This window comes from Herpailurus yagouaroundi, unplaced genomic scaffold, assembly GCF_014898765.1.
Source record: "Herpailurus yagouaroundi ecotype Mexico unplaced genomic scaffold, PumYag 181, whole genome shotgun sequence".
NCBI classification, from domain to species: domain Eukaryota; kingdom Metazoa; phylum Chordata; class Mammalia; order Carnivora; family Felidae; genus Herpailurus; species Herpailurus yagouaroundi.
The window spans coordinates 33,935,826-33,959,999 of record NW_024412412.1 but is presented as its reverse complement, the minus strand read 5'-3'; the positions used below and the strand labels follow the sequence as shown (position 1 = coordinate 33,959,999).

General features: G+C 42.4%; 1 long non-coding RNA gene across 1 annotated transcript; it reads left to right on the top strand.

The window, feature by feature from the left end:
• Window positions 1-5,107: 5,107 nt before the first annotated feature.
• Window positions 5,108-24,174, top strand: LOC121039988 (uncharacterized). Its single transcript, XR_005795077.1, has 3 exons — window positions 5,108-5,290; window positions 10,991-11,229; window positions 23,594-24,174. It is a non-coding gene; the product is annotated as an uncharacterized LOC121039988 (long non-coding RNA).

The window sequence follows — 24,174 nt, the reverse complement described above, 5'->3', positions numbered from 1 at the left end:
CCTGTTGCCTTGCGTTGGTATGTCTTCTCTTCGGAGGCTAACCAAAGGCATGACATAAGACATTTCTCCACAACAGAATTGTACTGTAGCACAAAATCAGAAGGTCCCTTAGATGCTACATTCTGGAAATTCCACGAGCCTTGGAAGTTGGGGAAATGGGTGGTTTGTTTTCAGTTCTCCCAATATCTTTTTTCTGTTGGGTCTCCTTCCCCTCGTCTCTCCAAAGTGCTCTTGCTGGTAAAATCTGGGACAAACACCTTCTCATGCAGTCGCGAGAAGGTGTTAGTAACTTAAGGAGAAGGGAGAGTATCCGATTCTCCAATGATGATTTCTTAGACACTATAGAAGCCAGAAGGGGAGATTTGTCTGGGCAAGGGTAGGGGCTCGCAGGTGCTCTCCAGCCCATCTAGTACATTCTCGCCTTCTCTACTTGCTCGCAAGGTGGCCCGATGGTAATATTTGTACTTAGGCCCAGTCTCGAGTCTGCCTTTTAGCCAGTGACTCTGCTTAATGACCTCTTCTCTTACCCTCACTACAACCCTCCAACTCCACCCTGCTCTGTCACAGTGGCCTCCTTCATATGAAGGTTGCGTCTTGTCTGTATGATTTTTCTCTGGCGGCCTTGGTGTTCAACTTCCCAGAACCGGAAGAAGAGGAGACAGAAGAACAATCCCCTCCTCGTTGAGAACTCATGCCAACAGAATTACCGAGTACGGAGTGGTGCCTTCCAGGTTCCCTCCCACGCACGCCTCAGGCTTCCAGCCCCGTTTCTGCACAGCCTGGGCCCTGCGTCAGCTTTGATAAGAGCCGGGCTGTAATCAGTGTGGCTGCAGCTCTCTGGCTCTGATTTCCCCTTGCGGCTTCTTCATTCCTGTTGATAATTAAAGGAAGCTTTTCCTGCCACGCTGAAGGCTATATAAAATAAGTTAATAAGTAATAAAGCAGCTGGCATGGGGCCAGGAACTTGATGCTTCTGGTATTCTTCCCATCCTTGTGGTATAGTTACTGGGGGGGAAGCCTGGCTCTCAGACTCAGCCTTTGGATTTGGACAGCTGGGAGAGTAAACTTTGCCTGGCACTCTGTTAAAAATGTCAGCTGCATGGAGAACTTTCTGTGATAGTGCTTCTAGGGCCTTGGGCTTTGAATGAGAAAGGCCATTGGTCATTCTTCTTATCTTCCTGTCTAGTCTTTCCTTTCACATCCTAGGTTTCTTAACTCCCTTTGTCATCCTTATGCTTGTATCCCTGCACAGCTCACTCCTGTTTCATTAGGTTTAAAATAAATACACTGGGGACTTGCTGGCCACGTGATACGTGTACTCAGCCGTCAACGCCTTCTCTGCCTTTTCGAGGCTGTACCCGTCCGCAGCACTACAGAGAAGTGTCTCGAAAGACTGCTGTTACTTTGGGGGCTGCTGCGTGTTCACTTAGGCTCTCTTGCAACGGCCATGGGTCATTTTCCTGGTGCTGGAGGCCTTGGATAAACTCTCTGTAACGAGGGTTAGGCTCCATCACAGCCCAGGAAACTTCCAGTTAAGTGTTTGGGCCTGGAGGAGTGGGGGTGACCGGTGAACCTGTTTTGATTAGTCACAGATGCTTTTCTTGCATTCAGTGTGCCTTTGGCACAGAGGGAGACAACAGTCGAGGCCATTATTCAGGTTCTTTGCGTTAAAAAGAATACTCAACGTCCCTTTCAAAGACGAAGGTGATTTTGGTTGTAAATAAGCCAAGATGTCGGTTTCAATGAATGAGTATAATCGATCCTTTCACCAGCTGCCCACATTGTTCTCTGGCAAAGAAAAGACACAAAAGGGCTGGAAGGGTAGTTCCAGGAGCGCCCCATAGCAATGCCCCCAAAGCAACCCCTCTGAACCTTCATGGCCCCCAAATACATTGGCTTCTAAGCACAGCACTAGCAACTTACCTCTTGCACTCCTAACTCCGACCTCTGACTCTACGGTCTAGTCTGAAATTATCTCCAGCTCCTTTCTAGTTTCTGTCTTGAATGTGAAACTTCTGGTTTCCTACATTCCTCTTCATCCATCCCATGCTACTGACTTCACAATTCAAAGCCTTACCTATAACTTTTTGTCCCTGGATACTGATGCATTTCATACTTACTCTGCATACACTGTCCCACAGGTATTCTTGTTAGATTCAGAATTCCCCCATAATTTTCTATTCTAAGTTGACTCCTGACTCTAGCTCTTAAGGTTACTCACTCTGAAACTTACTACAGGGCAAGTGATGAAGCCGTTACCACCTCACATCTATTTGCTGACTCATCCTGGAATCCCAGAGATATAATTATGGTAACTTCCATTGGAATTAATCAACCACACAATGCGCCAAAGCTGTGCTGTGTGAGAACTTGGATGAAAGACTCGCCCATGTAAATAACCCTCTCTTCAACTCCAACATACAAAATTGGATTTTAGAAGAGTCTGAAAACTGGCACGTTTGGTGATTGCAATAATTTTAAGGTCAGACTTGCTATAATTATCCTACTTATTATTATCTCCTGTGTCTACACTCTAGGTAGAGATGAAGAGCCACATTTAAGCTGATCATGTCCTATATTACAAAAACGGAAAGTGTGTTATATTTGCCTATATTACTTTCTTCCACAATACCCCAACATACGTAGGCATCTCTATTCCTAGTTTTCTCACTTGTTCTCAACCTGGAACATACTTTCCTATTCAGAGTCCTTGCTCTCTTTTGGATTAGTCAGTTCTCCTCCTAACACATTTTGAATCCTGACCCCTCTCCTCTTGTTGTCCCAAACACAGTTCTAGGAAGATTTCTCTTATTGGATTTCTTTGCTGATAGGTTTTGGCGATTTTGCAGAGTAGTTATAGTTTCTTGGGTAACTTCTGGAATTCTCTGTTGGCAGTCTGGGAGAGATGGTTTATTTCATTATCAGGAGGACCAGGGGTCGAAATAAGCTATCGACCTTTGTAGATATATATGACTTGGGTAAGTATATTGTATCATTTTATTTATTTACTGTTACCCTAAGAGGATTAGACTGTATAGCTCCAGTGAGATCACTGATCATTGAACATATGACATAAGGTGAGTTAATACTTTTTGAGTGCCTAGTATGTTCAAAGTTCTGTGCTAGAACTATAGTAGCAAATAAGAGAGGTGTAGATCTGGGGCACTTGGGTGGCTCGGTTGGCTTAACCGTTGACTCTTAATCTTGGCTCAGGTCATGATCTCACAGTTCCTAGGATCAAGCCCCATGGGATTCTCTCTTTCCCTCGCTCTCTGCCCCTCCCCCACTTGCACGGGTGCTCTCCCTCCCTCTCTCCAAATAAATAAATAAACATGAAAAAAAATAGAGAGATGTGTAGCTGATGTTATATCAAGGAGGACAAATATTACCATTAATTACAAAATATCTCATTATAGTACATTTAAAGTACCTTGAAAGAGAAGTATAATAAGCTATAAGAACTGATAAAAGGGGAACTGGCTAATCTTGGGGGGCAAAGGAAGACTTCTTTGAACTGGAGTAGAGATTTGAATATAGAGTAAGGATTAATTAGACAAGGCGAGGAAATGATGGTGATGAAGGGGTTGGGCAATAGAGGTGAGCTGGCATTAAATGTTCCAGGTAGAGCCAAAAGCATGTGAAGGTCTTGAGGCAGAAAGAAAACAAAAACAAAAACAAAAACAAACCCACATTCAAGGAACTAAAAGGATAGAGTGGCAGGAATATAGAGAGCTTGGGGAAGCATGGCATAGGGGTCAGCAGAGGTCAGATCATATGTGACGGACGTTATCACAAGTCAAGATCCCAAAGGAGCAGACACAGATTCACGTGCACAAAGTTTATTGGTGAGCACTCTAGGGATCAATACCTATGAGAGAGTGGAGAAAGTAGGACTGGGCAGAGACAGAAGCTGGACTGTAACACAGGCTCAAGAAACTTGTCGGTTCATCCTATAGGGAACTGGGAGGGCCCTTCAGAGTTATCATAAGTTTAGGAGAGAGACCTGGGTCTCGATACTTTCCCAAGGGCCAGTTGACTACTGGTTGAATGGGGACTTCCCTGAAGAAGAGTGTGTGATCTAGATTGAGGTGGCTCTTCTTATCTGAGGCCAAGTCCTGGAGAGAGATTCAGCTGAGTGAGACCTATCAGCTGCTTCATGGCCAGCAGCTGGGGGAACGAAAGCCTTGGTTTTGAAGGGGAAGACCTGATTGCACATCATGGCATCCACCACAGATATTATTTTAAGCCTAGTGAGAAACCAGTGGAAGGTTTTCAGTCTGGAAGTAATACCACATTTGTGTTAAAAGATTATGCTGGTTGTTTCAGGAAGGATGGATTGGAAGGGTGACAAGATTGGCTTCAGAGAGACTAGTTACGAGGCTCTGGCTTAACTCAGGCAACAGATGACAACGGGATGGACGGGATGACGGCAGAGGAGATGGAGGGGTACATGTGTTTAAGGGACGGTAGGTCAGATATGGGAAAGGGAATCTGACAACAGATTAGTTGGGGGAGATTAATGATCGAGAGAGTCAAGTATAATCAGAGTTCCTGGCGCATAGGACAGGGCAGGTGGTGAGGCCATTCACTGAATTTCTTCTATTTTGAGAAAGTAAGTAGATCAGTTTAACTTAGGGTAAGTTGAATTGAGGTGCTTATGAGATGTTCAAAGAAAGGAGATCGTTAAATATATAATTGTAGAGCCCAGAAAAGATGTTTGGGCTCTGGGTGTAAACTTTAGAACTGTCGTGCTATTTGAGACCATGGGCTTAGATAAAAGATAGCTTAGAAAAAAGTGTAGAAAGTGATCCTAGGAACTGACCCTAGAGGAGCTCCCATGTTTCAAGGTCAAGTGGACAAAAAGCTCCTAGCTAAAATAGAAGAAGAATAACCAGACGGTAGGAGGAAACCTGGCCGAGTGTCATGTCATGCAAGACAAGAAGGATGTCAAGAGGAAAAGTTTCAAACTCCGCTTCTGCAGTGGGTAGAATTACAGCCACGTTTTAAACACTCTTTAAGTCTTTATCAAATGCTGTCATGTAAACGTCATGAACATGTCCGCAAAAATATGGTATGGCATTTTTACTTCCTTTTTAGGCAAGGGTTAGCTCAAGTTTTGAAGATGTGGTTGCCCATCATGCTCCTAATTAAAGAAACACTTGGCCCTGCTGAAAGGAAAGAAACATTCCTTTTCTGTTGTATCACATCGTAACATAATTGGAGAGTATCTACTGAAGGCCTACTATGTTCCCCAACTCAGCTAAGTGCCGTCGGATACATGGAATCCAAGGTAAGGTTTTTGCTCTCAAGAAGCTTAAAACCTAACTGAAGCAAAGACCTGCTACTTCATTAGGCATGAACCAAGGTAATGGTGCTATGGGGTGGCAGATGAGAGCCATAGGATAGGGAGGTCAGGAAAGGCTTAGGTGAAGATACTGAAGTTTTCACTTGGTTCTGGAGGTCGGGTCAGGTCTGGATCGGAGGGAAGATACTTCTGGTGAAGGGTGGGACTTTTGAAAAAGAGGAGAGGGTGATTGATATACACAAGACACCTTTAAGAGACTTTAACAACTGAAAAGTGCATAAATGTGGTGGTTCCTGAATGTTGTTTGAAATAATTGTTAAAGTCTAAATCCGTACCTAGTTTATAGGCCTTTAAATGTCTGATATTCACTTTATAATAGCTTTTGAGGTTCTGAAATTTTCTGATGAAATATTTTTTATTGGCTTTTCTTTTGAATTTAATTGGTGTGTGCTTTGCTTTGCGGTTTTAAATTTCAGATTGGCTAACTCAGACATCAAGTCCAGAGAGGTTTCCTCTGAAATACAATCCAGTGAGCTCTCACATGGTACTTTATTCTTTTATCCCTACCCCACCCCAAAGAGATCATAGCCTATGCTTTTACTAATGAATTATAGATAACAGGTTGGGTAATGCTCCAGAATCCAGAATGAGTAATTCTTTGAAGAATCTAAAAACTGTGCTTGTGACTCTTTCCACATTTATTTAGAATTGGAAGTCTGTAAAGGAGGGAAAATATGATCAGCACATGTATGTTGAGGTAGCCAGCAGGCACAGTGCCACAGCATTATTTTTATGATAATTGGACTTATTTATTAAGTGGCAGATTGCTGTTTGCCTTTTTCCCAAACACAGGATACTGAATATTATCTCACGGGTCTATAACCTTCAGACCTAACCCTACTTTAGGAGCTGATCTCTCCATGCCTGCTAGGCGTGTGTCCCGTTGCAAAACTGAACAGCTCCAGGAAAAACTGATATCATGCTTCATGTGAATCCCCCCCTTTTACGTCCTTTGCTTGTACATTGCACAGTTAGTGCCATTTATAATAAGGCTGCTTGCAAATGGCTAGCAGGTAGGTGTGGCCTTAGGACAGAGACCATTAGCTTCCCCATAGGAGGAGATGATAGTCCTAATAACTAACCCTAGATAGCATGGGCACAAACCAATGTTTACTTACTCCGACACTTGATTGACAGTTCGGTTGAACAGAGATTTCTAGGTTGAAAGTTATTTTCCCTAAGAATTTTAAAGACTTGTGTTCTCTGTTCTTCCAGCATGCAGTATCACTACTTAAGAGGCTGATATGTGTCGATTCCTGATTTTTTGGAAATGGCAAGTTTTAACTTTTTTTTTTAAGTTTATTTTTTTATTTTTTGGGAGAGAGCGTGAGTAGGGGAGGTGCAGAGAGAGAGGAAAAGAGAGAGAGTCCCTAGCAGGCTCCACACTGTCAGCACAGAGCCCAACGTGGGGCTCTAACTCACAAACCGTGAGATCGTGACTTGAGCCCAAACCAAGAGTCGGATGCGTAACCGACTGAGTCACCCAGGCGCCCCATGTAAGTTTTAACTCTTTAGATGGCTTTAGAATCTTCTCTTTGCTCCCGATGCTCCCAAATTTTCTGGATTCTGAGTTATCATCTCTTTCAGTTTTGTTTTGTTTTGGCAGAAAGTAGTGCTCCGTAGCCTGGGAGGTAAATTATCTGACACATAATGTGTCTAAAAATATCTTTATTTTAGTTTCCAGTTTGAAATTCTGGCTAGGTGTAGGCTTCTAAGTAAAAATTATTTTCTCTCCGAAGTTTGAAGGAATTAATTAATTGTCTCACTAACTTCCAGAATTGCCACTGGGAAAGCCATTGTCATTCTAATTTCTATCCCTTCACGTGATTTGTATTTTCTCTTGGAAAGTGTTTTGGTTCTTCTTCTTCTTCTTCTTTTTTTTTTAAAGGTATTGTGTTGGAGCCTTGGTAGGCCCTTTCAATATAGAAACTCATGATCTATAGTTTTGTGAAGTCTTTTGTTACCACCATATTAATTAATTCTTCTTTCTGGGTATCAAAATCCTATGACTTTGAAAATACTAGTCTGGGGGCGCCTGGGTGGCGCAGTCGGTTAAGCGTCCGACTTCAGCCAGGTCACGGTCTCGCGGTCCGTGAGTTCGAGCCCCGCGTCGGGCTCTGGGCGGATGGCTCAGAGCCTGGAGCCTGTTTCCGATTCTGTGTCTCCCTCTCTCTCTGCCCCTCCCCCGTTCATGCTCTGTCTCTCTGTCCCAAAAATAAATAAACGTTGAAAAAAAAATTAAAAAAAAAAAAAAAGAAAATACTAGTCTGATTCTCCAAATTTCGTACGACTTGAGTTTCTTCTTTTTTAAATACCTTGCTTTACCCTTTAAAATATTTTATCTCCTTTCCCAGCTTCCTTGTATTGAGTGTTTTATTTGTGCTCTCATATATTTAACTTCCAAGTATTTTCTTGTTCTTGGAATGTTCCTTTTTAAAAATAGCATTATGTTCTTTTTCATGGATTCAATATCTTTTCTTATCTCTAGGAGGACATTAATGATAATTAAAACATTTTTTTTTTCTTCTGTCTCCCCCAGGGCCTTTTTGTTTGTTTGTTTTGGTCTCTGTCCATCATTTTCAGGCTTTCCTCAGATATCTTATGATCTATGGCAGCATTTAATATTTGAAAGTGAAATTTGGAAAAGGTAACCTCTGTGCAAGGCCTGCCGGCTGAAGGGTTCACCGTAGGGTGACTGGGCCAGGCTGGATAAACAGGGCTGGTCAGTTCATCCAGAATATGGTCTTTTAACGTTCTGCTGGGGGCTTATGAGTGTGGCTGTTTCTATTCTATGAGTCAAATAGAGGATAGATCTGTGTCTCTCACTGTTCAGTTTGTAAACTCTCCTGTAATTCCCACGTGGGACTCTGACCCTCTGTTGTGCTGACGTTCCTTTCAGCCGTCCTGACTAGGCTGTCTAGGAATTATCCAGTCTTTTCCTGGTGGGCAGGGGGGGTGGTGGGGAGAATTCAGTATTTCTATCTGCTTTTTCCTTATAGATTTACACATTTAAAAAACTCTCCTTACTTTATTTTTTTCCCGGTTTTATTGAGAAATAATTGATACACGTCACTACATACATTTAAGGCATGCAGCGTGGCGGTTTCATTTACATCATGTGATATGACCACCAGAAAAAGGTTCAGCAAACATCTGTATTCAGACTTAGATACAAGAAGAAGAAAAGAAAAGAGGAAACAATGACTGTGATAGGAACTCTTAGGATTTGCTCTCTTAACACTGGGATGTGAGAGGCATTCCAAGTCGATCTCTGTCTTTAATCTCCTGTGTTTAACCTGTGGCCAGGGGCGTCCTTCTCAGAGCCCAGTGTCCCCAACCCCCTGTACCACTCCCCAGGGCCATGCAAACCTCAGATCCCTGTATCTTTGAGCCACAGAGAATTCCACCAGCAGGCAATGGTCCCTGAAGCTGCCTCCACTCTCTGTGCAGAGTCTGCCCTCAGACATGGTGGTTCCTCCCCCATAATGCCATCTCCTCATCAGGGTCACCAACATGGCGCCTCACCAGGGTTCTGTCTAGATTCTAGAACAAACAACACTTGTGGTCTGTTGGGCAGGTCACACTCTGCAAGTTCACCATGGCTCTGGTCCCCTGGAAGACTGCCTGCCACCAGTGAAACCTTGTGTCCAGTCAGTCCCGGTGCTCTTCGAAATCTGTCACGACGTCGCCTACAGTGCAGCCTCCCCAGTCCCGTCTACCTGCTTCCTACTCTTGTCACCTCAAGCTCACTGTTCCACCACTCTCCCCACTGCCATAGACAGCACCACACCAGCAACAAGTTCCTCTCCATTTTTAGTCTCTTCACAGAATCCTTTCCAACACTTCTCAACTTCACTGAACTTGACCACATCTTTAAACTTATGACCGCTCTTTGCAATATTATGTAATTCTTTCGAGCCTTTTTTGGGGTTCAGTGTTTATTTCGTTATTTTTGAGTGGTATGTGATAAAGAAGGGCTTTCAGGTGAAATGTTTTGCTTGTGTCAGTACACTATTGAAGTTCATATTATAACTTTCGTTGAAGTATAACTTAAACATGTAATGTCTATTTTTGAGAGAGAGAGAGAGCAAGCACATGTGCATGAGTGGGGGAGGGGCAGAGAGGGAGACAGAGAATCCGAAGCAGGCTCCACGCTGACAGCAGAGAGCCTGATGTGGGGCTCGAACTCACGAACCAGGAGATCTTGACCCAAGCCGAAGTTGGATGCCTACCTCACTGAACCACCCAGGTGCCCCTGAAGAACAACTTTTATATTGGGTTCTCAAACCAAACAAGGGAAAAATTAAAATTGGCATCTATGGGGCGCCTGGGTGGCGCAGTCGGTTAAGCGTCTGACTTCAGCTCAGGTCACGGTCTCGCGGTCCGTGAGTTCGAGCCCCGCGTCAGGCTCTGGGCTGATGGCTCAGAGCCTGGAGCCTGTTTCCGATTCTGTGTCTCCCTCTCTCTCTGCCCCCTCCCCCCCCGTTCATGCTCTGTCTCTCTCTGTCCCAAATAAATAAATAAACGTTGAAAAAAAAATTAAAAAAAAATAATAAAATTGGCATCTGTGATGACGATGATTTATAATTACATATACGTATGGAAATGTTTTATCATACGTACATTTTAAGTTTTCCCACTTAAAGAATGAAGCGCACACCCTTTATTTTACTCTAAGTCAAAACACACATGTTTTAGAAACTAAACTGAGATTTAGTCATACACTACTTCATCGAGAAAGCACTCTATGGTTTGCTGTTTGGGATTACTTCATTTTGCATTTTAACAGAAACCTGGAACTTTTCCGAAGGATGCCATCTTCTCACAGCTCTCTTGACCAGAGAGAGCAGCTCTTCTTGCCTCACAGGGCATGACTATGCCATCAAGAGTTTCTCCCCTCCCCTTTGCCAATTTGACCATTGTTATTGTCTGACTTTCAGGGCGTTCTTCTTTGTTACTCGAGAGTATTGTAATCCGACTCAGTCCTGTGTCATCTGACTGTGGAGGAGACCGTTGTGTCCCACAGGTCTGAAGATACTAGCCTAGGCCAACACTCTGCATCACCTCTGAAAGTGTAAACTTCAATAATCAACAACTCTCTATGCCTTTAGCCCTTCCTCTTGTCCCCAGTACTCAGCTCGGCCCTCACTATGATCTCCATTCTGTCATTTCCTTCATTTGCATCCGTCCACAAGACTCCTGCAGGGCTTGATTTCATCCCCATACTAGCCGAGACCTCCAATCCATTATTAACTCTTACTTTCCTCAACCACTCTCAACACTTGATTAGTAATAACAAAAGGTAACATTTACTTGGCATGTTCTAGGCATTTGGTATGTTATTAGCCACTTTACATATATATAACACATTTAATTCTAAAAAAAGTTCTATGGTTAGATACTACATTATCTCCAATTCACAGTTGAAGGAAACTATGACTGAGAAAGTTTAGATACCTTGCCGCAGGCAATGTGGCTGGAAAGAGTTGCACTGAGTTTCTGTCCAGCTCCAGAACCCATACTGTTTTAAATCATTGTACTGGTACCTCAGTAGTCTCTTCTTTCTTGTCTTGAATTTGCCCATGGGATCATTTTTGTTTATCTGCTTTTCTATTCTTTTGTCAGGACTTCTGAGAGCTGCTGGAAAAAAATCACCACCCCTAGGTGGACTGATGCCATGACAAATCATGGTTTCCAGAATCACCTGGACTTCCTTTGAACCCAGTTTCCCTGCATCAGAGAAAACTCTTTCCCTTCCTGCAGTGGCTATTCTAAAGTTTCGACGCAATCCTCACATCCTTTATCTTCCTCACATCTCATCTGCTTTTAGCAAATGGCCTCACTATGAAAATCATGACTATCAGGTATAAACTACCTTTATTTCCAGCCCACACACTGACAAGGTCTTTATACATGCAACTGCTTCAGTCTCTTTTCCTGCAGTCCAAGAAGATGATGCCTCCATTGAAGACTTTTTTAAGAAGTTTTTTTAATGTTTATTTATTTTGGAGAGAGACAGAGAGAGAGAGAGAGAGAGAGAGCGTGTGGGGGTGGGGGGTGGGGGATGGGAAGGGGTGGGGAGAGAGAGAGGGAGACACAGAATCCGAAGCCAGCTCTAGGCTCTGAGCTGTCAGCCCAGAGCCAGACGCGGGGCTCGAACTCACGAACTGTGAGATCATGACCTGAGACAAAATCTGATACTTAACCCGCTGAGCCACCCTGGCGCTCATGATTAATCCTTTATGTCTGGACTCTGTGTCTCACACTCTGCCACCTAGTCCAAGATAAAGATCATATTGCACGTTTCTTGTTCTTCTGTACTTTCTATCTCTTTATCTTCTCTGGCTCCTTCACCTCACTCTGGTCCATATCCTCCATTAGCAGGATTGAAATATGGATTAGCTCTGGTCCTAGCATGAAGCAGGCAGGACCCTTGAAGAGAGTTTCAGAAAGAGAGTATTTGCAAAGCTATGAGTAGGCTGCGGGGAAACTACAAGCCCAGTAGACATGCAGGGCTGACAGGCAAAGAAATTGAACAATTACTGGAGCCCAGGAAAAGAGTTATGTGGATGAGACCAACTTAAAGAGGAGTTGGCTTATGACAGAGTTGGTTTTCATTGACCATAGGAAGATTTCTGAGAAATAACTACCCCAACCTTATTCTCCTTTCTCCAGTTTCCTGCCAGACCCTCCCATTGGCTAAACACAACCAAGACCCAGAGAACAAAAGGTTCCTTGTTATAATTATAGCCATAGAGACCAGCCTCCTAAGGCATAGAACAGGGTGGAGAAGGATAGAAAGTGGATCTAGATGGGGCAAATAGAAGATAGAAATGTGTGTGGAATCATCTTTTTCTGGAGCATCATTAGTCTAATTTTCATTCGAATGCTAATTTTAAAGAAGAAATGTCCTTTTCAAATTTCAAATCATCACTAGTTTGTTTCTAGACAACAGAATACATTTCAGAAAACATTATTGGGAAAAGGTCCCGATTTCTACAGTTCTTTCTTCCATTATCCCAAGTGTCCATTTACTATGTGTCTTGAATGTAGTAGGTACAAAATACATGATTGATCGAATTTGTTTTGGGGCTACTACGTGCCATTCTCTATTTGCTTGTGCTTCTGTTGCCTAGTAATTTTCAAAGGCTTCATTCCATAAAAAACAAAGGTGAGAGAAAAAGCAAAAACAAAAATTCTCCAATATTTTGCCCAAGTAGCATCGTGTAAGAAACCAAACCAAAACAAAACATGGCGTGATGTTACACATCGTAGAGAAAGACTAATTTTAAGGGAAAAGGTAGGTTTCCCCTCTATGCCTGGCTTTGGCTAGGCCATGGTGCAGCATGGCCAAACTATAGAGGGCCAGGGCAGGCCAAAAGGCCAAAGGTCCTTTCAGAATTGGCTGCCCCCGCACCTGCACAAACACCCTTTAAGAAAGGGTGCGGTTACATTTGGCGGCCAACCCCCAAGCTCTTTCATGAGGGTTTTCTCTTGCTTTTCCCCATTTATCCAGCACATATCTTGGCTAGCACATTCCTGAAATCGATATATCTGTGGCTTTCCTGGGAGGGTGATGCTGAAGAGAGTGGGGGGTTGGCTTCCTGGGGTTGATCAAAGAGTGTCCTGATTTTCTCGGAAGCACTGAAGCCCCAAGTCTCCCTTGGGTCCGTCTGAAGGTTTGCACAGCTGTCTTATGTTCGGGGTAGGGTGTATCATCACCAATTATTTTGTCATCATTATGTCCTGAAATGGTAAAATTTTGCCACATGGGCATAGAAAGGAAATATGGAAACACACGGATGGTCGTGGACTGGGGAGAGGATGACACGAAAACCCCAGCTCTCTCTTGAAATCAGGCAGATCCTTAAGAAAACTCCCTTGTCTTCTGAGGAAGTGTGAATCATTTTTGTTTACTTTTCAACCTCTATTTTCCCATCCAACTTTTGGCTTCCCTTTCTAATTTTTTATAAAAATTATAAAATTCTTTATAAAAACACCTCCTGCCATCTGGCATAAAATAGGACAGGTACGTGTCTGGTCACCATCCTTTGATGCCTGGACGTCTGTTTGAGTCTATCGGCTAAGTTTTCCAACGACCAGGCAATCCTCCAGAAATGTCTCACTATTATAAGAAGTTATACCTGCACTTTGGTCCTATGCCACCAGGTGAGCAATGGAAAAGAAACCAGGTTAAATGCACACTGATTAGCAAATGGAAAAAGGCAGGAGTATTTTCCTTGATAGCATTACTCATTTCCGTAACATTAGAACCTCGATATTGTATATACATTTGGATTAAAAGAAGACCATTGTCAAATGGGGCTTTTATTCCTTATTACTTTGCAGTCGTCTTCCCTAAGTTTAATCTCTCCACGAATATTTACTGAGGGCCTTTTAAGTGTCAGGTATTGTTTTAGATTCTGAGAGTACCACAGGGAACAGCGTGAATTCACCGAGCTTGTGTGTGAGTGAGGCAAAGGTGCGTGTGGTAGAGGGACCTGGTAGAGATTGAAGTCTCTGAAGAAGAGGGAAGCAGTGTGAAGGGAGCCCCGCAGTTAGCGCAGTCCAAGATGGCCTCTCCGAAGAGGAAGCTTCTAGTGGAGATCTGAGTGTTGTGAGGGAGTGAACCAAGAGGTCACGTCAGGAAAGAACACTGCACAAAGTAAACTCCACGATCTGTGAGTGAATGCATATGTCTAACCCAGGGAGTGCGAGTGACAAAGAAGGCACATATCCAGACAACATATGTTGTATTTATCTGTGATGATTCATTACATGTGTCAACCTGACTGGCCAGCGGGTGCCCAGGTTCCATAGTATTTCCTGGTGTGTCTGAGGGTATTTCTACATGAGATTAGCATTTGAATGGGTGGATTCAGCAAACTAGATTGCCCTTCCCAAAGCGGGTACACACCATCCAATCCACTGGGGGCCTAAATAGAACAAAATGCACAAAAAGGAGGAATTGCTCCCTTTACTTCCTACCTCACTGTTGAGTTTGGATATCTTACCTTCTCCAGTCTTTGGACTGAGGTTTACACCATTCACTGCCCTGGTTCTCAGACCTTTGGACTCAGACTGAAGTATACTCCCAGCTGTCTTGGGTCTCTAGCTTGCAGAAGGCAGATCCTGGGACTTATTAGTTTCCATAATTACATGAGCTAATAAATCTCCTATACATTGATATATGGATAATAAATCTCATATGCATTTATTTATGTGCACTTAATACTTATGTATTAATAAGTACATATTAAATGCACATATATAAATGCATATATAAATGTTCTCTTTCTCTGGAAAACCCTACCCTGACTAATAGTTTGTCTATCTCTCAGTTTCTCAACATATCTATCTATCTATCTATCTATCATCTGTCTATCATCTATCAGATACATCTATGTATTTATCACCTATATGTCTCTATATTCTATTTATTATTTATCTCTCTACTTATCTACCATTTATCAATCTACCAGAAGTATACTATTATACGATTATTGTTCAAGTTGCTGTGTATTTGAGTTTCTGGTGACCTAGATGGCCATTCAGCCGTATGATGGGGCATGTGTATTTCTAGGGTTTATTAGATCATTCTCAGGAATGATTATTAGATCATTCTCAGACTCAGGAATGATCTGAGTGAAGCAGGACAAAGGGGCTGAGAAGCTTCAGCAATCAAGGAATAGGATAGCATGAATCTCTGAGCCTAAGCTGGAGTGGTTTGAACGGCTACAGCGGTCAAGTTCAATGAGTTGGTTGTGCTCACAGCTTTCTTGGAAGCAGAATATGCTTTACACAGTGGCATTGGCCTTGCTAGTCAGGCCTGCAAGCTCTTCAATGGGCCCTGTACTTGTGTGGTTGGTGATCTGTGTTGGCTCTGAGAGATGCACTCAACATAAACGTGGGGAGGTGAGGGCACATCTGTAGGCGTAGTAAACCAGTTTGACGGGAACAGAGGTTTTGAAGAGAAGAAAGGTGAGAGCAAGCATTTGGAATGTAGGTTAAATTGTGGAGGACCAGAAACACAGTGCTGTGAGCAAGCCTTTACAGATGAGTAAGCTTTAGTTACCTCATCTCTAAAATGGGGATAATAATACACATCTCATGGGGTGAGAACGGGATGACATAACGCATATAAAATGTCTAGCATTACATTGTACACATATTAAGTGCTTAATATAGAGTAACTGCTACTCTGATAATGAAAGTGGTGTTTAAGGATGATTAATGTGGCCACAGTGTGTGGGATTAGGTGGAAGAGGGAAATAGTGGAATGCGGATCCCAGTTACAAGGTTGCTTTAACAGTCTAGGCATAAATACAGTACTAATGAGGCTGTGAAAGCAGGGGCCCAGGAGAAATCACCTACAGGGAGAGTTAAGAGGCCTTGGAGACTGCCTGGGAACATGCCACCAAGGAGATGGGGAGCTTGGAGACAACTGGGTTTTGGCCTGGGTGGCTCCGGTGCCATGGAACTTGTTTTGGCTAAGGCTGTTAAGCGACCATTCTGCTAGAAGGGTCGGGCTGTGCGGGAGCCCATAGATAGAACCAGGGGAAGGGGGAGGAGGACAGGGAGGGCCAAGTAAAAGTTGAAGGATAGAAACAGACTAGTTCAGAGGAGAACTGTCCAATAACAAGTCCTGCTGGTCAGCGGGGGGAATCATGCCAAGGACCAGCTGCCCAGTGGCCTGTGGTGACTAGAGCAGAGAGTCTAGGATTAAACCAGACTCCTTCCTCCCTCTCTTCCTTTCTTCTTTCCCACCTTCCTTTCCTTTTTCCTTCTCTTCCTTCCTTCTGTCCTTCTTTCCTTCCTCAGTTAAAGAGTGGGCTAGGTTCTGCGCCCAGTACTGGGCATATAAAGTTAAATAAATTAGATCCTTGCTCTTGGGAAGTTCACTATCCAACGTGAGTTAGAAAAAACGCTAGTACGAATTTGAGGAGCAGGTCCAGTAAATGGGGTCTGGTTATGTGGAATAGGGAGAGAAGGAATTACCCAATGAAGTAGAAGTCTTTTCTTCCAGAAGATCTGGGAAGGATTAGATAAGAAGATTTAGGTGCATTTATTTATTTATTATCTATAGGTGATGCAAGGTCTTTTCATCTATGGGGAATATGAAAGGATTTTCATCCATGGGTGACATGAGTGGCTTTTCTTCCAGACTTGTTCCTGAAGGTGAGAAGCATGTGGCCTGTGAGGATAGGAGGTGAATTTTGATTTTCATTTGAAGGATGTCAAAATGATCCATCTCAAGATCATAATGTGTCACAGAATTTTGTACTTTACTTTTCTTCCTGAAATAATAGCTCTAACTCATTCGTTCTCCTATGATGAACCATTAGGTCCGTCATTCTCCGCATATAATCTGTGGACTTGCACAGCAGCAGCATTTGGGAATAGGTTAGGAATGCTTATTCTCAGGTCCCACCCCAGACCCACTGAAATAGAAGTGGGAGAGATGGAGACTAGCCATCTGTGTTTTTCAAGTCATCCAAGTGATTCTGAGACCAGCTAAAGCTTGAGATATGCTGCTTTAGGTTCCCAGCATGGACCCTTGCATTTAGTGGGTAGCCAATAGCATCTACTTGAATCACATTCGTAATGTCTGATGCTTTTCCCCACATCTACGCCAGAGGTGGTAACGGACTCCCAGGGTGAAATGAGGTAAGAGGTTGTCTTAGTAAGTGGGAGAAGCACAGATTTCTTCTCCCTTTCTTGCCTGGCCTGATCTTCTTTTCGTAGATGTTCTATTAAACTTGCGATTCTGTGTGAGCTTCAAGTTCGAGTTTGGGGCTAGCTGCACCCTCTGAGTTTTTAAGCTACAGAATAACACAAGAGTAAGAAAGGAAGAATCGTGGGGTGGCTGTCCCTTCTCCATTCTCCAGGTTTTGTATGGAATCAGAGAGAGGAGCCCTCTTGCTTGGGTTAGCCTCACCTCCTGGCCACATCATAGTATTTGAGCTTGTTGATCGATGCAGCCTTTTTTTAAAAAAAATGTTTTATTTATTTTTGAGAGAGAGAGAGAGAGAGAGAGAAACAGAGTGCAAGCAGGGGAGGGGCAGAGAGAGAGGGAGACACAGAGTCCCAAGCAGGCTCCAGCCTCTGAGCTGTCAGCACAGAGCTGGACTCAGGTCTTGAACCCACGAACTGCAAGATCGTGACCTGAGCTGAAGTCAGATGCTCAACCGACTGAGCCAGCCAAGGGCCCCGATGCCACCTCTTTAGAACTTCCTCTTTTAGCTTCTGGCCGGACCTCTGCTCGCTATCGTTTACAACCTTCTTTTCCTGTCCCGGACTCTCCCTCTGTCCTCTCTGTTTTGGTTATTTCAAACACTTCCCTGGCTCAGACTATTATTTCTAAAGGAATTTCTCCCAAATGCCTCTTTTGAGCCCAGGCCTTCAGCAGAGCACCAAGCCTCTCTCTCTAACTGCAATCTCCACTCCTGCGGGTGCCTTAAACTTCGCCTGCCTGAACTGAACTCCTCAGTTTCTTCCATCAGTGGACACTTCATCCCAACTTCTCCATGTCTGTTCAGGGTGCCATCATCCTCCAACATGTGCTGGAAATGCTACCCTCATCTGTAGTGCACAGGATCCAGGCAAAAACCGGATTAAATATCCGTGCTGGGATCTTCCAGGGAGGGGCTAGGGTGGGGAGGGGGTCTCTCTCTCTCTCAGTTTTGCCCCTGTGTTTGCTCACTTCATTTATTCAGCCTTTCCCCACCCCTCCCGGAGGCTACTGCAATTGTCTTTCCTTCTGCGCGAGAGACAGGAGACTGCAAGAAATTGCCCCAAGCTTTTTCTTTCTCATTTTCAAACCCCCAACTCATTATTAAATATGCGGGGAAAATCATCTTGTTCTGCCGTTGTATGATAAAGTTCCGTGTGGCAGCTTGTTCGGCGTGGGCTTGGGAGCATAAACAAATGGAGGTCATTTTGCCTTCTGGGGGGTTATTTTTAATATCCAAGATTTTTCCGTTCCTGCTCATTTCCCCTGCCTCTTGCTTCAGAAGCTCCTCACAGCTAAATCCATTGATAGCTTCCACCAAAACATAAATCGCAGAAAAGAATGCATAATTTATTCATAGGATCTTCCATCAAAACATAGGTGAGAATGTATTAGACACATTCTAATACACGTTATCACCTGGCTTTGCACACCGCATGGAAACAGCAAATTAGATTTCTGGAAGGAGAGAGACTGCTGATAATGCCAGGATTTGCTGACATTAAGAGTGACCTTTCAGAAGGAGCAAGGGAAAGAAAGGACAAGAATCAATATTTTAGAAAGTATTTTACATTCATTGTTCTGTTAATCTTGACAACAACTCTTATTTAGCAGACGAGGAAACTGAGACTCAGTGATGTTTAATAACTCACCCAAGGTCATATTTCTGCAAGAACTAGGGATTCTGCCTTGAGTGTTTTGGACCCCCAAAGCCGATTTCCTCTTTATTATGCCAGCATCTTCCAAAAGGATTCCATGGGACACGAGTTCAGTAGAATGATAAGTATTCTCTGTAAAAGGTCAATCAAATTACAGAGCAGTCTCAACACGGCTCTTTGTAGTGGACTCTTCTCTCTCCCCTGACCCCTGGGGACCATCGACCTCTTCTCTGGTCCTATGGGTGTGCCTTTTCCCTATGTCATAGAAATGGGATCATGCAGTATGCAGCATTAGCAAAATGCATTTGAAATTCACCATGTTGTGTGCAACAGTTTTTCTTTTTACTGCTAAATGGGATTCCATTGTACAGTTGTACATGGAACACATTTAGGGTGTTTCTCACTTTTAGCAATTGTGAATAAAGCTGCTATGAACAATTGCGTGCAGGTTTTAGGGGGTAAATATAACTTTTCACTTATTTTGGGTGGGATTGCTAGAGAGTGGAGAAAAGCCTGGAAGTAATTGCTAATGTCTTTACACGTTAGCTCCCGGCGATTCTGTGTTTTTTTTTGTTAGCCTACACTTGACCTTAATATTGACAACTTTGAATTCATCTTAAATATGTCAGGCTGGATCTGCAACAGGGACATAGGATACAGTTCTCTCTCTTCTTGCCAATTCCTTTCAGGTGCCTGTCTTTCTTTAGATTTCTGGTTAGCTGATTACCCTAAAACCTCAGCTCTCTGATGTGCTCGTGAAAAGTTGTGAATTTGCAGGGTTATGTACATATGGAAAATTTCTTCAAATGCAGTTTTCTCTTCTGTAAACATGGAAGGCTAATCTTCATGGACTCCAAGTTTTTATGTATTTTTAAGATCATCTGCATGTATGTCTAATAAAGAGAGGTTTTCCATCCTCTAGCACTGTGGCTGATTTCATCCTACAGTAAGGTTCCTTACATCGAACAAATATTAGTTTTAAATTAGTCTCCTCTGTGTGCGTGTGTGTGTGTGTGTGTGTATGCTTGTGTGTGTGTGTGTGTGTGTGTGTGTGTGTGTGTGAGAGAGAGAGAGAGAGAGAGAGAGAGAATGATGGTTTATGGAAGGTAACATTTTCTTGTCTTCTCACAAAAAAGAAAATACTTTTGGATGTCCATTCATTAAACCATACCTTCCTCACTCTCTTATCTCTGCTGTCATCATAAATCAACTTCCTGATCACTACTGTGTGTTCACTGGGGCCTTGGAATCGTCTGATATCCTAGTCTCTGAGAATCACTGGAGATAAGTCACCAAAATGGTGCCTCGAGAAGTAAATCATTTCATACTTGACCTCAGGTCTCAGATCTCTCCTCAGAATCCTTTTTTGTGCCTCTATCCTGCTCATTCTTGGATTAAGCTCGGAGAATGTTCCAAAAATATTATCCCCCCTCTTTAAAATGAGTCCAAAAGTTCATTCAGCTGATGATGATCTCGTTGCCTGTTGAGTAGAGAGACACCATCTAGTGGGATTTGTGACTATTTCTTCCCATTCTCCTTGGTGTATTTTCAGATATTTGCCCTAATGTTCTCTTTTTGTTCTGGTTGGAAGCATGTTTCTCTTCCAATCTAAGGTTGATGTCTCAAAATCCAGAGATTTCCACCTAAAATTTTGAATCAGTTGTCAATTTTGACCAAAAAACCCCCCCAAAACCTGTTGAGATTTTGACTGGGAATTATGGAATCTATAAAGTCACATCAATTATTGCATTAATAATTATTGGCATATCTGTTTGAAGGCTATTTTTTCTGGTATTATAATGGTCATTTCAACTTTCTTTTGATTATTTATTGGCATCCTTTTTCTCTCCTTTCCCTTTTAATCTAGTTGCATTTTTACATTTAACATGAGATTCTTTCAGATGACATAAAGTTGGATTATCCTTTTTTATTTGGTCTGAAAAATTACTGTGTTTAAATTGGAGGGTTTAGGAATTTATATTAATGCAATTATTGATAGGATTTGGTTTATATTTACCATCTTACTTTTGTTCTATTTGTTTCATCTGTTCTTAGTCCCATTTTCCTAACTTCCTACCTTCTTTTGAACTAATTTGGCATTTTATTTCATCTTGGGTATTGCCTTCTTAGTGTTACTCCTTGTTTTATTTTATTTTGTTAAAATTTTTTTTTTTTTAGTTTATGTATTTATTTTGAGAGAGAGATAGAGAGAGAAAGAGAGCGAGCGAGCAGGGGAGGGGCAGAGAGAGAGAGAATCCCAAGCAGGCCTCACACTGTCAGTGCAGAGCGTGATGCAGGGTTCAAACCCATGAGCCGTGAGATCATAATCTGAGCCGAAATCAAGATTTGGACGCTTAACTGACTGAGCTACCCAGGTGGCCCATTTCTTGTTCTATTTTCTGAGTGATTTTTTAGGGTTTGCAATATTAATCCTTAATTTACCCAAATCTATGATTTCATGTGTAATTTAAGACCCTTTCTACATTTGTTTCTATTTCTTTCATTCTGTCCTTTGACTTGTACAAAGTTTAAATCAAGATTTATTCCTGGGCTCAGGGCCATTGCCACTACACCAGCTGGGAAGATATACCATGATGAATGTCAGGGATACTAAGACATAGGCTCCATCACCCAAGTGCTTACTTGAAAATATGGAACATATTTAAATGGAAAGTAATTATAATAGGGCAAAGAAATACATGTGGTAAAAGTCTAATGACCAGAATAGATACCAAGTACAAAATAAACTGAGGGGGAGATCAGCATGGATTGAAGGTCCAAGAACAATCCCAGAAAGAGGAAAGGAACCCAAAAGAAGGATTTGCCAAAAGGAAAGAAGAATTTTATTAGTTGAACAAGAATGAGCAAGATGGCGACTCTGGGATTTTGTAGAAGTAGCTGGGTGAATAAATAGCTTCACTAGAGGGAGGAATTCAAGCTGCCAACTATAGAATATGAATTTGGAGAGCTTGGCATTTTGTAAAGCTAAGCACAGTATTTCTTGCAGAATGTTATCTCATTATTTGACAAATTGTATTTCTGTAGCTTTGTCCCTTCATGCTATTCCATCCCACCCTTTTAGGGAACAGTACTTTGCTAGACAGCTTTCCAAAAGCAGCTTTACTTTCATAAACCTTGTGTCTCATAACTTTGTTAATGAGTTACTAAAGTGAGGAAAGTAAGAGGCATAGAATGTAAGTGATGGAGAAAGTAATAACGAGCCTAGCAGAGAATATCACTTTTAGTCGTGAGAAAAATCTGCTTGACAAGGAAGGACATATATTTCTTCGTGTCGTTCTCTCTTCCCTCAGTCCCTCCGCTTTACTACATGTTAGATTTGCCTCTCTTTTCAACGTATCTCTAAGTCATCTCTCATGTCACAACTTGTACTGCTTCTCAAGCCTTGATGGATACTCCAGTGACCTACCCAGTGACATCATCTCGGAGTTGTTGCCTGAAACCAGATGTGGAGGCGGTCTACCACCTCTCTGCTGGGATCATCTTGGTGGCCGTGACGGCATTTCCCTCTTTCCTCACTATTTCACGGAACTGATCATCCAAGGATCCTGCATTATTGTCCTTATGCCACATGAGTATGCTGATTATCACAAAGATTAGGTCCAAAGTCAGTGGTGAGTAAAGCCAGGAATTCAACCTAGGTTTGTCTGATTCTAAAGCTCAAGTTGTTTCAGCCATCACAAACAGCCTATCAAGCATCCTCTGTTTAACAATTCATTTTGCAGGGGTGCCTGGGTGGCTCAGTCGGTTAGGCTCCCAACTCCTGATTTGGGCTCAGGTCATGATCTCATGGGGGAGAAAGAGCAAAGCCTGCTTGGGATTGTCTCTCTCTCTCTTTCTCTCTCTCTCTGCCTCCCTTAAAAATAAACTTTAAAAAATAATTCATTTTGCAGAGTCTACACTGGACGCCCGCAGTGCCTATGTCTAAAAGCCTATTATTGATATGTTCACAAATGTCTTTCTGAATGTCTTAATTTCTTTTGTACTGCTTTCATTTTCTTTTTATTTCTTTCCTTGCATTCCAAGTTCAATGTCCGATCTGTGATTCGGAGCCTCTGTGTCAGTTGGTGATCACTCTAGCAAACATTAATTATATTTTAAAAGTGCCTTTTAAGTGTTTATATCACCATTTTCCATGGGAGGTCATGAGATAATAATAAAGATTTGGCACTTAAGTAGCTTAACGTTCTTAGAAGTGTTGACATTTGGCAAATCTAGTTTGAGCCTTTTTTTTGAGGGGAGGGAGATGTGATGGTGCATGACGGTACAGGTTGCTAATTTATTTTAAGCATAGGTACACAGAAACATTACCCCACCAATAAATTCCCAATAGTATTTGCTCTCAGGTTACGCCATATATGTGTTCTTTTCCAAGCAAGCTACAGCTGCTTGCTTTAATTATAGTCCATGTTTTGTCACCCTAGGTCTTATTCCATTCTTAAAACTTCTAACTTCTTGGAGATCCATGGTTTCTAACTTCTTGGGGATCCATTTTGTCTTGCTGTGTTTCGAATTTTTATCTTGCCTCCATCAAATGAACAGATACTGTTGGCTTTTGTAGGCAGGGTTGCAAGCTTGACTTTATCCCATCAGGGAGGAATGCTGATCAGTTTTAATCAATCACAGGTAATTTCGTTGTCCTTGACAGTAAATGATTTAAGCATTAGCATTAAATATAATTTTGGCTAATGAGACACGAGGGGAGGTTTTTGAAGGATTTTTGGCAAGCTTTTCGTCATTGGTAAATATTCATACTGAAGCAACTTTCTTTTTCTTCTATCCTCAATATTTTGGTGACTTCTGTGATGCCTGGAACTGCAGCAGCCATGTTGTGATGATGAGGGACAAGCATAAGATTGAAAGGAAACAGATCGAAGACGTAATGCCGAAAGCTGGGAAGAACTGGTGTCTTTAAGAACATTTTTGAGCCACTGCGTAACAAATTCCAAGGCTGAACTTTAATACTTATATGAGATAATAATAATAGCAGGGGTGAAATCTGCTGGTGTTTAAAAGCTACCACACTTTGAGAAGTGGCCAGTTTTTTTTTTCTTTTTTCTTTTTCCTTTTCCACAGCAGCACTTGTCAGAGATTGAAAAACCAATAGATCAGTGAGGAAGAGGGCCATTAAGTAGGAAGAGGTGGGGAAATTACTTCATAACAATCAGGATTGAATATCAGCAATCCTGCTGTTGCTGTTCTCACTACACCGAGTGCCTGATGTATGCGTTACTATTGAATGTGATCTAACTATTCTGGCCTTTATGTCCACGGGTATAGAAATTTCCAGAAGGAAAACATGGTGATAAAGTGTTCTGCTAACCTCAAAGTCTTCCACACCGTATATTAGACTCCTAGCCCCATCAACTCTGCTACATCTGCTTCTTCAAAGGAGCCTCTTG